At 40.5% G+C, this 14,515-nt stretch overlaps 1 long non-coding RNA gene across 1 annotated transcript in view; it reads right to left on the bottom strand.

Annotated features, from left to right (window-relative positions):
* LOC311440276 overlaps positions 1-6,722 on the bottom strand; it is a 125,481-nt gene extending 118,759 nt beyond the window's left edge. The window contains exon 1 of the long non-coding RNA XR_014695304.1: positions 6,522-6,722. This is a non-coding gene — a long non-coding RNA (uncharacterized lncRNA). The remainder of the gene's footprint in view (positions 1-6,521) is intronic.
* Between the last annotated feature and the right edge of the window lie 7,793 nt (positions 6,723-14,515).

Genomic DNA, 14,515 nt, shown 5'->3' with positions numbered 1-14,515 from the left:
GCACCATGCTGACTTGCTCAAATTTCTGGCCACAAGCTACTTCAAGGGATTTAATTTAGTGCACAGAAAATTTCTTCAAAAGATTTTTTTCCCCAGATAGAAATTGTCCTTGCTACCACAAGTGCACAGCAGCTGTATCAGTCATTTGGTCCACTAATTAAGAGAACTAGAATAATCAGCTTTAAAGATCCAACATGCATCCTTAAATACCTCAAAGTGAATTTGAAAAAAAAAAAAATAGGCAAGAGAGAGCTACTTGGTATACAGATTTTGGTATAACCTGAAGCATTGTTATTTTTCTGGTGTGATTTTTGGGGACGTAGTCATTAATGATCTGATCCTGTCCACTTTAGGTTAAAAGGAGACTTTCTAGTGGTATGAATAGAAGAAAGATCAGGCCCTAAACACATCTCTTCCCTAAAGGACCAGGATATGCTGATGTGAGAGATTGCTTCAGCAAGCAGAAAAATGAGCTGGAACTTCTCCTAGTTTTGCTTTGTCCTTTGCATTTTTCATACTCTGTATTGACAGTTTCTAGATGTGCAGCATTCAGTGGCTGGTGATCCTTCCTACGCCTATGTACTTTGCTGTCTACAGCCCTATTAACCTCAGATTTATTAGCTAGTTTGTCAGCCACTTACACTGCCAACTTCCCAAGAGGCAAACACATCCCTATGTGAAGATGCACCAAAAAGACGGTAATGGAGAAAAGTACAATCCATATCACTCTTTCAGACTAGGAATACAAACAAAAAAGCACATATTCTACTCGTATTCAACCGAGCTTTAAAATGTAGACCAAGTTAAAACATATTTAGTTAAGTCTAGTATTCTTTTTACCTTCAAAAACTATTATTTTCTTTTTCTTTTCTTTTTTTTTTTTTTTTTTTTTTTTTTTAATTTGAGTATGGAGGATAAATATGTTGAGTTATGGAAAAAGTTCATAATGGATATTGATCCACAATGGATATTGGGCAGGAAAGTAAGATAGCAGTAACAAAACAGGTCTATTGCTTTGTGTGAGTGGAGCTCAGCTATGAAACGTCTTGAAGGGATATTATTTTGATCTCTGTGCTGGAGACTCCATTGCAATGACACACTGACATTTAAATGGTGGGTGCAGTACCCAATGAATGGACACAGACTTGGTCCATCACCTACACATGGAGGCAGCTGTGCTACAAGCAACATGCACATTCTTGAACATCACTGAAAATCTATCTCTAGGTGCCAACCTGAGATTGGAAATCAAACTATCAAGAAAATAGCAGGAGGGTCTATGAAATATTTAGACAGGTGTAAACACAAAAGTAGATTTTTTTGCTTACACATAAAACAGGCAATGAAACTTTTCTAAAAGATAATGAACACTTTATGAATTCTCTCTGTGTAAATAAAGCATTTATTTTTTAGGCATGTTTCTGCAGTTAGGATACATTTGAAGAATAATCACTGTTCTCAAAGGCCTTCAAAACATATTCATCTTCCTGCATGATTTGCTCTAGGGTTAGCTCACCAGGCAACATAACAAAACATTACTTGCCTCAATGTTGCTGGGGCTATTTTAAACAGAACCTTTTCCCGCGTTATCCCCAGTGTACATCTTTGACATTTATAAGAGTAGGGAAGTAGTTTTCTATTATCTTGTGAAAAAATAAATAAATAAAAATATATATATATATATATATGTATGAGAACGCATACAAAACAGTAAAAGGTTATAGAGGGGGAAGAGGGAGGCAGTATGGGGAAGAATATATCAGGAATTTCAGAAACTAATGAAACTAATGTTGAATATCTAGACACACTATAGGCACCCCATGTTTTATCTACCTATGCTGTGTCAAGGACTCAATGGTATCCATTACACCAAACCTAAGATGCACTAGGGACAAACAAAACCTTTCAACTAATTTGCAATAAGTTTAAATGGAAAAAAAAAAAAGTGAGAAGACTTTTTTCCTCCATCTCGCTAAAATGAGATGATATAAAAACAGACAAAAGCTTAGCAAAAATAAAGTACATGATGGCTACTGAAGCAGTCTATTTCACTTACTGAACAAGTGCATTATTTATTGAGAAAATAAAAGGAATAAGAGGGAGGAAACCAGAAATATTTGAAGTTTGACAGTAGCTTACAGTGTACATAGTTTAATTCTAATGGATCTTTTCTCAACCATATATTTACGTTCAATGCAGTTCTTTAAAAAGAATGGAAAAACAACTAGCTAACATGCTTGTATGAAGCAACTGGAGTATACTTTTGTTTAAAATCTCCTTGTGAAGATGTTGAACCCACCAAGTCTCTTAAAACGCAGAATGGTGTAGGCCTCTCAGGAGGTGTTTGTAGGTACAGGTACCTATGGGTGAAGGTGCAACCCTTCACTCTTTAACAGTTTAAGTTTGCCTGATACCTATCTATGACTTAGTGTGCATGTGGTCTTTAAAGGGAGCTAGTGCAAACCATCTAGCTTAGTATGAATTAATGTGCCCCTTTAGAGACAACCACAGAAATATTTTGGAGGTGTATATCAGTTACTGAGAATGCTCGTCAATACTCTGTCAATGAGTGCTGACGACAGCCCTGTGGATGAGCCATGTAGGCCTGGCGAAGACCAAAGCGTATAATGATGTTTGCACCTGCTCAAGATAGGTCATATTTTCAAACCCAACTGTTTGGCCCATCACAGAGCAGTACGAGAGCTGTTGACATGCAGGAATGAGAACTTAATTGTGCTACACATGGCTCTGGTCTGCCCCAGTGCTGCTTGGCTTTTCCTTTGGCTAAGCTAACAAACTCCTTGTAGAAACATTCAGCCCCAGAACAAGCTACTTAGGCTCCACACCATGAACTCTGCTTCACTGGAAACTGAAAAGCTGCTAGCCTGGGTCAGAGTTACCACAGGGTAAGAGAAGCTCCATAAGCTGCTTTGTTGAGGAAAATATGAAGGGAGTAGTTCGGTACATTTTGCTGATGCTGGAGAAGGTTAAGCAATCAGTTCTGAGACAATCTCCAGAAATTCAAACATTATCTCTTGATGAAAGACTGGAGAATTGTATATACAAATATATTTATAAGTAAGGTTTCAAGAAGCCTGGAAGACAGAAAGTCAGTGCTAGAAAACGCTAACAACAGCTTCCACAAACTAGCTGCTTAAGACAAGGTAAAAAGTGTTCCATGTGAGGGTGCACACACATTTTTAAGTGTTAATTCCTAAGAGATGCATAGCCCCCACCCTTTGCCTACGAAGCTTTAAGATATGTTCTTTTTTAAATCTTTCAAACAGCAACGTCTGGCTGATGCTTTTCCTGAGAGGCTGGAAATGTGCAGGTGGAAGGTAAATCTGTTACAGCGTATCAGATCCATGGCTATTCTTCATTTGTTCTACCTATTCTACACAGGATTTTTTCCTGAATGAAATAGCAGTGAATGGAATTAGTTTGACTTCTGCTGTCCTGTTTATGACCCTATTGTAAGATTTTACCACGTTGATTTCTAGATAATGAGGTTGTGGTATGAAACTGTTTTTCACTGCAAAAATCAATCGTGGTATTAATTCTGCATGTTATTTTCACGGTCAGTACCAATTACTATACAAGTATATTTTGCCTAAAAATAAACAAATACAAAAATCTCAGTTTTATCAATGCATTTCTAAACACTATATTTGACATTTGCAGCCATATACTTACAACCACTTACTCTTCGCTATTGGGTTTATTGATTGAAGTGCCATTCATTCCGCGCAGATAAAAGCAACATGGCTTAGCTTGCTTCTGTTTATTAAGATGTGGCCAAGCAGAAACTTCACTTCATTGTAAAAAGCTCAGATATCCCTCTCCTTGCATTTGCTTCACTTATACACTGTTCAAAATTCTTAAGAGAATCATTAGATAATGCACTCATTCTCCTTTTGCTTAGTAGAAACACTTCTGTTAGTCTAATGGCTGCAACGCTCTTTGCTAATAGTCATTCAATTGTTTACATATTGTTTGCATGCGTGTGTAAACCGCAATATTAGCTTTAGTTATCACACTTAAATGAAAGATTAACCAAAGAAAAATGGAAACATGAGAAATTCAGGAATGATAGAGAAATGTAAAATACAGATCTATATTCTAACCAATCCATCAAGACGGATAACTTGAAACCAATCACAATCTCTAATTATGATAAATAGGTTTTGTCCCCCTCTAGTGATAGAGAAGGAGGATACAAGTTTTCTACTATTACTACAAAACAACACTTTGAAATTCAGAGTGCATGGATTATACCACCGATAGCCTGTAGTCAAGAGATCATTACAAAATTATGTATTTTAAATTTACATATGTTAAGGGTGAATTTCCCTTAAGGGGACAGCATCAGTGACAATGCATTCGCAGTTCAGAAATTATTCTCCTGGATTACTAATCCAGTAATAATTGTCCACTTTTTCCACTAGGAATCATAGTAAGAACATGCTTTGAATGCTGACAGGGCAAGAGACCTTACAAACAAATCTGGGGGGAAGAGAGTTATTTGTGCTTCTGGGATGCTCAGGACAAATATTATATATGTACATGTGTAAAATCACTCAACAGAAGCAAGATCATTACATATATTGAGAAAGATGGGGTGGATATTGTGACACAAAAGCAGCAGAGGAAGAGTCAGAAGTCTCCAAAGCTAGAGATGAAACTTACAATTTGATACTAGTAAACAAACAAAAAAGACAAAAATAAGATTCAAACCAGGGAATGATTAGATCAAACCAATAAGCATCTGTATTTTTATACAGTGGTAAGATTTGTATGTACTTCAAGATGATCAGAGCAAGAGCAATTAACCAGGGCATGCACACTGCCCCATAACCAGGAACTTGCAAGGCAGCAGCAACATCTGGGCTTCGAAGCCCTGCCCACAGCATGACCGCCCTGTGCATGAACAAGCTCACAGCTAGGAGCTGCTAGAGAAGCAAGCCAAAGTCACTTTCCCACTACCATAAACTACTAACTTGAAAAAAAGCTCAGCAGTACACTGGTATAAATAAAACAGCTGTTGTTTAGTATTAATGTTAACATTATTTTAAGTTCAGAAGGATGAAGCAACAACCAAAAATGCATTAGAAATGGATCATGCTGTGTACCCATAATATTAGTTGTCACATATCACTATAGGAAAGTTCATTTTTAAGCTTTCTGATGCTCAGTTTAACCACAGTGAATCACACAAATGATAGTCAACCTCCCTTTCCCCCCCCCTCCCCCCTGCCCCAACCTTTGAAAATGCAATGCAACAGTTATTTAAGTTAGCATAAACCCCTTGTGATCCACCCACAATTTATTAGAAGTTTGGAAAGGAGTATTGCACATTTCCTTCCCCCATTTGCTATCTTCTGCCAGCTATGTAAGGACTCAATAAAAAAGCCATCCATCCTCTTTTGTCAACCAATAGTTCTCTAGTCTCAAGCTATAAATGAACAGCACAATAAATTAAATGTTTGACAGGGAAGATGTATGGGTTCACAACACTGTTTGATCTATGTTGTAAAGGAGAGAACACTGAAACACATAGCTTTAGCTCAAGTATTGATCACTGGAAAAAAAATATGTTTAAATAAAGAATATAGAACATTTCCAAGGGTAGGAGAAAAAGGGGAGAAATTATTCTAATTCACAATCAAAATAAAAATATTAAGAAAAAAGAGGAATTAATAAAAGAGGCAAACTCAGTTTCATGCTTCAGACAAACACAGTTTTTCACAATTAAAAGGAAGGATGTTGATAACTGAAGTTTAAAAGATGCTTTACCAAAGGATAGAACCTTCTCTCACCTTATTGTCAAAAGTCACTAAATTAAGCGAGAATCATCAGAGAAAAACAGCTATCTCCGGAGATGATTTATCCCCCAGTCTCTGCTAGAAACCTACCTTAATGCAGGTCAGACTGACCTGTTGAGCTGCTTATCTCTGATGACTAATTTTGAGACTAATCTAGATGACCAGTTCAGATGAGGTGTCCAATATTCAGGCAGCTAAATTTAGATGGCTCTTTGGTATGATTCATCTCACCTAGCTGCTATTGCAATCAATAGGAAGACAAGTTCTATTTGAGTGGTGCACTATGAATGGCAAACCAGCCATTTTAGCAAATCAGTCATACTACAGTCATGCTGTAACATGCCATCCCAAAACCTCTAAGTACCGAACTGTTTGAAACACTCCAGGAGGCCTCTAATCCAGCCTAAGCGCAACTCTGTATTTATCGTCTGGGACAAATTACAGCCCAGGAACGTGGGTAATTTGGCTTGTTAGAATGGCTTTTGGACAAGGAAAGCTAAGAAAGTTTGTGTTTCATCTTTAAAGATATAGAGCTGTAGCTTCAACCTGTATTCATGGGCACCCATATCCACCATGGATATACGGAGCTGCTACTACAGAACTGCTGGAACTTGCAGCACAACTCTACAGCTAAGAAACATCAATACACACAGCAGTTAAGAGAGGTATCAATAGCTGGCACTCGAGTATAAACTATACCTCCATGAAGTCAGGAAAATGTGCACCGCAGTACTCTGTCAGCCTTTAGATGGACTTGAACAATGCAGAAAAAAATCCCACTCAATGTTGTAGGGTAGGCAGACTCCAGCCTGAGTGCAACATCCTTTTCAAAAAGCATCAGCAAGTCCAAATTAACCCAAGATCCCATCTACACAAAAGGTAACTGCCACCAACAGGTTAGCACAGGGACATCTTCTGTAGATAAAAAAAAAAAAAAAAAAAAAAAAAAAGACTTATGAAACATTCAGTTCTTTCCATGTCCACCTTTTCTTGACACATGAACTTTCAACATCCAGTGCTGCGTGAAATAACGGCAATTTTCCTTCAAGCTCCTATTAACAGTGATGAGCTGACAGATAGGAAGCACGTGACCAGCCCACTCAACTTTCTGTGTACCTGCCAAAACAACGATGCTGCAGAATGAAACCCGCCCTTGGCTTTACATATTTTCAAGAGAATCTGGTGCGAAAACTTTCAGAACATCTGTAAAATAATAGGAGAATCAGTAGCAAACAATTTGTGAAGTGTCAGCCTGATATTTGTTTCAGATAGTACCTGAATAATGAATTTTACAGGGAAGTAGATTCTTTCCGCAATTTAAAGTTTATACAAAGCATATTTAAAAAAAAGCTTCCTTCTCCTAACAAGTCACTAATCTGCCCGTAGGAGGCAATTTTCAAGTGCTTCCCACACATAGACACAAAGATGTGCCCATCTCCCTATTGGAATCCTTAGGCTCCCTTTTATTTGGTATGTTCTCTTGTAGAAGGAACTACAAAAGACTGAGTAATCCAGTGTTTTCAAAACATTTATTTATTTATTTTAAAAAATCTGTTTAGTTATCTGACTAGGAAGAGTAACAGAGAAAAAAGTAACTCAGCCCCAGTTAACTTCTTTACCAATCCCTTCTGTTAGGAAGTTGTTCAGAAAAATACAGAAGCTCCCTCCTGGCACCACAGAGAAATGACGAATGCAAGCAAGAAAGCATGCCCAAGCACACAGGGTCAGGACAGCCACAGCCTCCTGTTCAGTGCAACATTTATAGCCACACTACAATGCCTACAAATTCAGACCCTTCCATGGAATTTGACACCAGGCTTACACTGCTGCAAGTGAGGAAGGATTTGAAGTGCCGGGGGAACTGGTCATATAGTTTTCTTCCTTCCAATGCCATTCCTAATCCAGAGCCATGTATATCCCCTGCCTGCACTACAGGTTAGAACCAGCTTTTAGGCCTAAAGCCTAGCTTTCTGCACGTCCACCTCTCCCAGTGCAGAGAAATCCTTTTTTCAGTCAGGACATCAGCACTTGAGCCTCTACCCAGGCCCAGGCATCCCCACAGGCCTCACGTTGCCCTCAGCCAGCCTGGCACGTCTGTAGGCCATGCCTTGCTGCCACCTCCTCTCCTTTGGCCTTGGCTGAGGCAAGCCAAGTCCACAACTGCTCTTTTGCTGCCCTTGTCAGCAAACACCCTGTTCAGCTAGGGTTAGCCCTCAGGCTGAGTTACTTGGGCCTAACAAGGTGTGAGATTCCTGAAAATAAAATAACATAGTAAATGAAAAGATTAGGGCTGCAATCCAGGAGACCACAAGCCATTCAAGGCAAAAAAGTAGGCGGGTAACTGTTGTGGCTGTTGGGGAAGCCAGGACAAAAAGCCCTGGCTTACAACAGAAAAGGAATAAGTTTTGTTTACAGATATCTTGCCCATTATTGATCACTGATTATGAGTTTTTGCTATTTAGAGAATCCTCATTCTCTAGTTTCTGCTTGCTACTTGTGGTAGCCATATCTCCAAAGCTATGTTTGTTTGGAGAGAAGAGTTTTGGATTTTTCAGCAAGATGGCCTTATGGAAGACCGTACAGCCCGCTCCAGACTTGCCGTGCCCGCAGAGCTGTGCTCAGCGCAGTGCTGCTGAGGGACCCGAGCTCTTGTTTCCCCCACTGGCTGCTCCTGGTGTCCCACCGGGGCTGTCCCATGCTGCCAGCAGCACACCATTCCTCAGCTCCAGTATGATTCCAAGACATCATTCTTGCAGAGCAGATGCTGGTCATAAAGTGTGTATGGATTCAGTCAAGGCCAGCTCTATGGTAGTCCCCATATCCCATCAGATTCTGGTCCCGCCAGAATCCGGTGGGCAGACACTGGAAAAGATTTTCGTCCCAGATGGCCTAGGGATTTTTAGTAGAATCTCCTCAACTGACCCAAGCTTCAACAAGGAGAAACTTCTTGGTTACTCACAACTTAATAAATGAAAGAGTGCAGTGGTCACAGTAGTGACATAGCATAGTGAGTGGTGTGCTCTAGTGGCAAGGCCAGACCACTTCAGGAGCTATGAAGACCACTATGGCCTAGAGCCTGAAGCCCAAGCAAGGTATTAGGCCTTCATTATTATCCAGCCTCATTGGTATTAGGGCATTCCCTGTGGTCCCAGGAAGGGATCTTTGCCTATACCAGTGGGGCCAAAGCCACACAGGTGTGTCACACGTAGCTTGTCCCTGCACTGCCCTAAGGAAGTATTGGTGTTTCCAAAAGACCTGAGTACTGCTAAAAAGATATCAAGTAACCACCATCTGACCTGTTACGATAGTAACCAAGGCTTTTTTTCCTGACACACAGCCTGGAAATCATAGAAGAAAAAAAAAAAATCACGTGTTAGAAATGGAATCCTAAAAGACTGCTCCTTTGAAGAGAGCTCAGTAAATCTCTCTAAATTAGCTTCTGAATAGCTCTAAATTAACTTCTATTCAGGACTAGATTAAGGCAGTCTGAGTTCAAAGGTGCGTTATGAGAGAGAGCCACCAAATGATCCTGCAATCATCCAAATAATCCCCACCAGGGATAGTCAGAGTGACTGAAAGTGTAGCTCAGGCCTTCCTTTCTCTCAGAAGTGCTGGCAAGGCCTGCTCTGTTTTCTGCAGAACAGAAACTTTTACCACTAGCAGGACAGATCAGTGCTAGTGGACAAGTGGACAAGACTTACAGCACATCCTTCCCCTTGCCACTCTACACAGTCTCTTGCTGGTATTTCAAGCTGGTGCTTTGACACTGGAAGGCACCTTGTGGCCTGCTGCAGTTTCAAGGCTCTAGAGAAGCTGAGGCAGCTGAAGAAACACTGGTTAGACTCAGGCCATATTGCTGGCATCTCTTTATTCAAGACACAATGGCAGTGCACATCTTTGCACTGAAAGCAAGTTTAAAAAAATAACTCCCTATCTGTGGTAATACTTAAAATAGCTTGTTCAAGAATTCCAGATTGGTGCTATTTTGAAACAAAAATAATCTAATCTAAAACTGAACTCTCTGATAACAAGATGACTTGCACTCTGGAATATTCATACTATGTTCAGCTTCACACGCTTTTGGACACATCTTGCAGCTCTTGCGTTTGGAGGTGGCTCCTGTAGCCTGCCATAAGACGGACGGCTTACTTGTCAGCTTCACACTTGCACAGGGGCTTACACACCATAATGCCAGGGCAGTCCTAAAAACACAACACATGAAAAGCCTCACAGGCACCTAGAGCTGTTCTGGAAACCATGGGATCTTTGGTGGTACAGGGAAAATTCCTTCAGGGAGAGAGTACAATTTGGTTCCCAAACAGCAAATATATATTTTAAAAAGCCTTTTCCCCCATTATTTTTACCTCCTTTTCTCCGTCCTACTTATCTACAAAATAAACAACCTGCCTCTAATGACACACCACACCACCACTCCCAGTGGTCCCAGTATTGCTGGCCTCTGTGCCCCAGTTTGATGTGTCTGACATTGTTACCAGGTAGTCTCAGCTTTGCATGGCATTTCTGACATGTTTACCTATTTGCTGTTTGCCTTGCAAGACTGCACTCACCCCACCCCTCAAAGTACCCTGCCATTATTTCTGAAATCCAGCTGTTTCTCACACAACTATACCTTAATCCAAATAATCTTAACAGTTACAGCAAATCTGCAACTTCTGTTAGTTTCTTACACTATTATCTGTCACAGAGCAATTTCTCAAATCATGTTCCAGTCAGTTTTTCACATCTTCAGTTAGATTGCCTCAGGACAGGGCCTGGTCATTTGCCTGCAGCCCTAACGGATGTATATAACAGGGGAAACATCATCCTCCACTACAGGTAGGCAAGAATGCAATAGTTCCCTGCTTCTATGGATGAAGAAAGAAAAGAAAAAAAAAAAGTAATTATTAAGGTTATTCTGAGAGAAACATCCTATTGCACCCAGACAAATGAACAGAAGGTAAGGTGTCTCATGCTGTCCTCTTATGCATTCCCCTGCACTCCCCACTACCAGGTTAATAGTGCATATAGGTTATATCACTTATTTCAAATCTCAGCCAGTGTTTTATTAATCTTACAAATTTAAAATCAGGAGACAAAACTGTAAATTGTCCTCTTCCACTGTAGAATTTTCCAGTTCTATCAGATTACTTAAAATCATACAGTTTGAATTAGCAAGAAAGCCTTAAGTTAGTTGTATCCGTAGAGCAGAGAATTATAGCACCTTATAAAGTTACACCTTATCTCAGTCATCTTTAAGAGTCTTAAGAGATATTGTAAGATTCTCATTGCAAAGTACAGTTATGGTAGGTAGAAGTAGTGAACTCATGTTAATCATATATAATCTCACATTCCAAATAATACACATAATAGAGGTGAATAAAAGCAAAAGGGACAATAATCAAGAACTGTCTAATAATGTGACTTAACCCTGGTTTCTATGTAATACCTCAACCCCCAGCAGCCCAAAGTTAATTTAGAAGACACTAGACACACACTATGTGACACAAAAAAAAAAAAAAAGGAAAAACTTGACTAGCTTTTAGCCTAGGAGATTAAGGAGGAAAGAGGTCTTCAGAATGATATTTTCAATTATCACCTTTATGTTTCCATGACCCATGACCTCCCAAAAATTAATGACAATTTTTATTCACCCTACACTGATTTATAGGAACCAATCTTGGCCATAAAGAAAGAGAGAATGAATAGCTTCTTCCTTTTACCTTGGCATCAGCTGTAAACACCTCAAAGTCAAAAATAACCAAAAGGGAAGCATTTTGGAAACAGCGTGTCTTTCCTGCTCACGCTACCATGATCTCAGTCTCTGTGAATTTTCTACTGGTTCTTGCTAGAGATTTTTATTTTGTTTTTAAGAATTCTTTCCGTGAACATGAGGTCCATACCACTGCAGCTGATTATTCTTTTCAGACTGTTTCCTTCCCTAACATCCTGAGACTTAATTCTTGTTACAGTACTCTCCCTACCCTGAGGAGCACATTTCCTATTGACCAATACTCTGCTCAATTCTGATTATAATTGTAAAGGCACTGCACTGAGATTAAACCTCCTACTTCCACATCTCATGCACAGCAATCTGAGAGGGTTATTAAAATAGACTCCCTTCTGATCATCTTTGTAGACATTTTAATCTTACATTTGGTGTTTTTATATCCAAACTTTGCTCCTCATACACAGAGGGAAGGGAATTAATTGAATTGAGTGGGAGGTTGATTTGGTGGAGTCCATTGGAACTCAGCAAATGTATAGTTCATCTATTGAAAAGCACTTACCCTGAATTCTAACAAATAAGCCCATTTTTAAACTGTTCACTTCAAAAGAAGGAGTGGGAATTGCTTGTGCTCTGTCTTTCCCCACTAGTGTTTCTATTATCATTTCTCTTAAAAACAAAACAGGCACATGGGAAAGGATGATACAACTGCAACGTATGTAGTGGAACTCTTTTTTTCCCCTGCTTTTTGATAAGGAAATGCGGAAGGCGGAGTCTTCAGTAACTTTTAGTGGAGTCATGGGACAAGGATAGACTGTGGGAGAGACCATGAGGCAGGCAAAACTGTACTTAGTCGTCTCCCCCTCTGCATGAACCCAATGGCTTGGGTTCACTGACTGATTGTGGTGGTCTTACTCGGGTGGGCAGCCGACCTCCACCACAACCACACTCTCACTCCCCCTCCTCAGAGAGGAACGGAGAGAAAATACGATGAAAAGGGCTCAAAGGTTGAGATAAAGACAAGGAGATTGCACAGTAATTATCATGACAGGCAAAACAGACTCAGCATAGGGAGATAGTAAGATTTATTGCTAATTACTAACAAGCTAGAGAAATGAGAAACAAAGGAAAGAAAACAAAAGCACCTCCCCCCCCCCCCCCCCCCCCCCATCTGCCCTCTTCCACCTCCTTCCCCCAAGCAGCGCAGGGGAACAGGGTTATGGTCAGTCTATAACGCTTCTTCTCTCTCCACCACTCCTCAGTCACTCTTGTTGCCTGTGCTGTGGGGTCCCTCCCATGGGATGCAGTCCTCTGCTCCGGCAGGGGTCTTCCACAGGCCGCAGCCTCCATCGGTGCAGGTCCACCTGCTCCACCGTGGTCTCCTCCACGGGCTGCAGCGTGGAACCCTGCTCCACCGTGATACTCCATGGGCTGCAGGGGGACAGCCTGCTTCACCATGGGCCTCACCACAGGCCGCAGGGGACTTCTGCTCCAGCGCCTGGAGCACCTCTCCCCCTCCTTCTGCACCGACCTTGGCGCCTGCAAGGCTGTTCCTCACTCCTCTCACTCTCCCAGCTGCTGTGTGGCGCAACAATTTTTTTTCCTGTCTTAAATATGCTCTCACAGAGGAACAACATCACTCATTGGCTCAGCTCTGGTCAACAGTGGGGCCCTTACCAAACATGGGGCAGCTTCTAGATCCTTCTCACAGAAGCCACCCACCCCTGTAGCCCCCTGCTACCAAAACCTTGCCATGTAAACCCACTACACTGATTTTCTCACCTCTTCTACCTAGTCATTAGTCATACATAAAGGCCACAAGATATGGCAACAGCAAGAGAAAGAATTCACCTAAAGCCTCCATGCAATGTTAGAACCACTGCAAGCAGGAACTTGCTCCTCAGGAGTGTTCCTGAAAGGAAGAGCTGAAAGAGCTGCAGTAAGGACACCTGCTCTCCCCAGATCAGATAAGCTATGAACAGCAGCTTTGAAAATGTAGGTGTAAGGTAACCCTTTGGCTTCTACTGCTAAATAAAGTTTTGAACTTTCAAAGACTAGAAGACAGCACTCCCAAGAAGCACTGCTATGCAGTTGTATCCCTGGCTTCCAGGGTCCCTCAGAGAAATTGCAGGCATGCCTCAATGCCCATTGCATGTAAAGGTGTCCTCTGGAGGACATTTCCAGCTTTGGCATCAAGAAATGTAAATCCACATTTTGCTACTCTCTCTCTTTACTTTTCTGATCGGTGGTGGAATCTCAAGTGAGCACAAAGCACTTGATTGCCCCAGAGCTCCTCTCCCCAATTAAACAGAAGCCTGAAAAGATACCTGGGTACCTGCAATCCAACAGAGAAATCCTGGGTGGTAAGGGCATTTTCCGATCAGCTACAGTGGCTACTTCAGGACAAACAACATCAAATACTGAAGCACAAAGACGAGGAATTCCAGGAAGAATTAAAGTTCTCTCCAACAACGAAAAATTAGTCGTAAGGAAGCTCATGACATCAGGAGCATTAGCGGCTCTGTAGCATCTCGCTCTTACTTATGTTAAAACTCCCCTCACTTGCATTCAACAACAAGCTACTGTCCTCCTCAATATTTGTAATTAATTGCTTTTATTTACTAGATTTTACATTTCTTAATCTGATCAATATCAAATTAACCTTACCTTCAAAGTCATTAGTGAGCACACTGAAATTGTTTTCAGAAAACCCTGGGAATAGCACATGTATTCTCCCTGTTTGACACTGGCAATCATCTTCTCTTCTGTCAATCAATCCTTTCTCACTGGTAGCCCTTCCTTTAGTATATCAATACAATTTCTGTGAGACATATATATATATATATATATAATGTCTGTGAGACATACATATATACATACATATATATATATATATATACATACATATATACATACATATATATATATATATGTATATATAAAATATAGGCAGAATATATTATTTATC

Source organism: Aythya ferina (genome assembly GCF_964211825.1).
Source record: "Aythya ferina genome assembly, chromosome: 8".
Lineage (NCBI taxonomy): Eukaryota > Metazoa > Chordata > Aves > Anseriformes > Anatidae > Aythya > Aythya ferina.
Note: the sequence above shows the minus strand (reverse complement) of the source record. Positions and strands in the feature narration are given on the sequence as shown.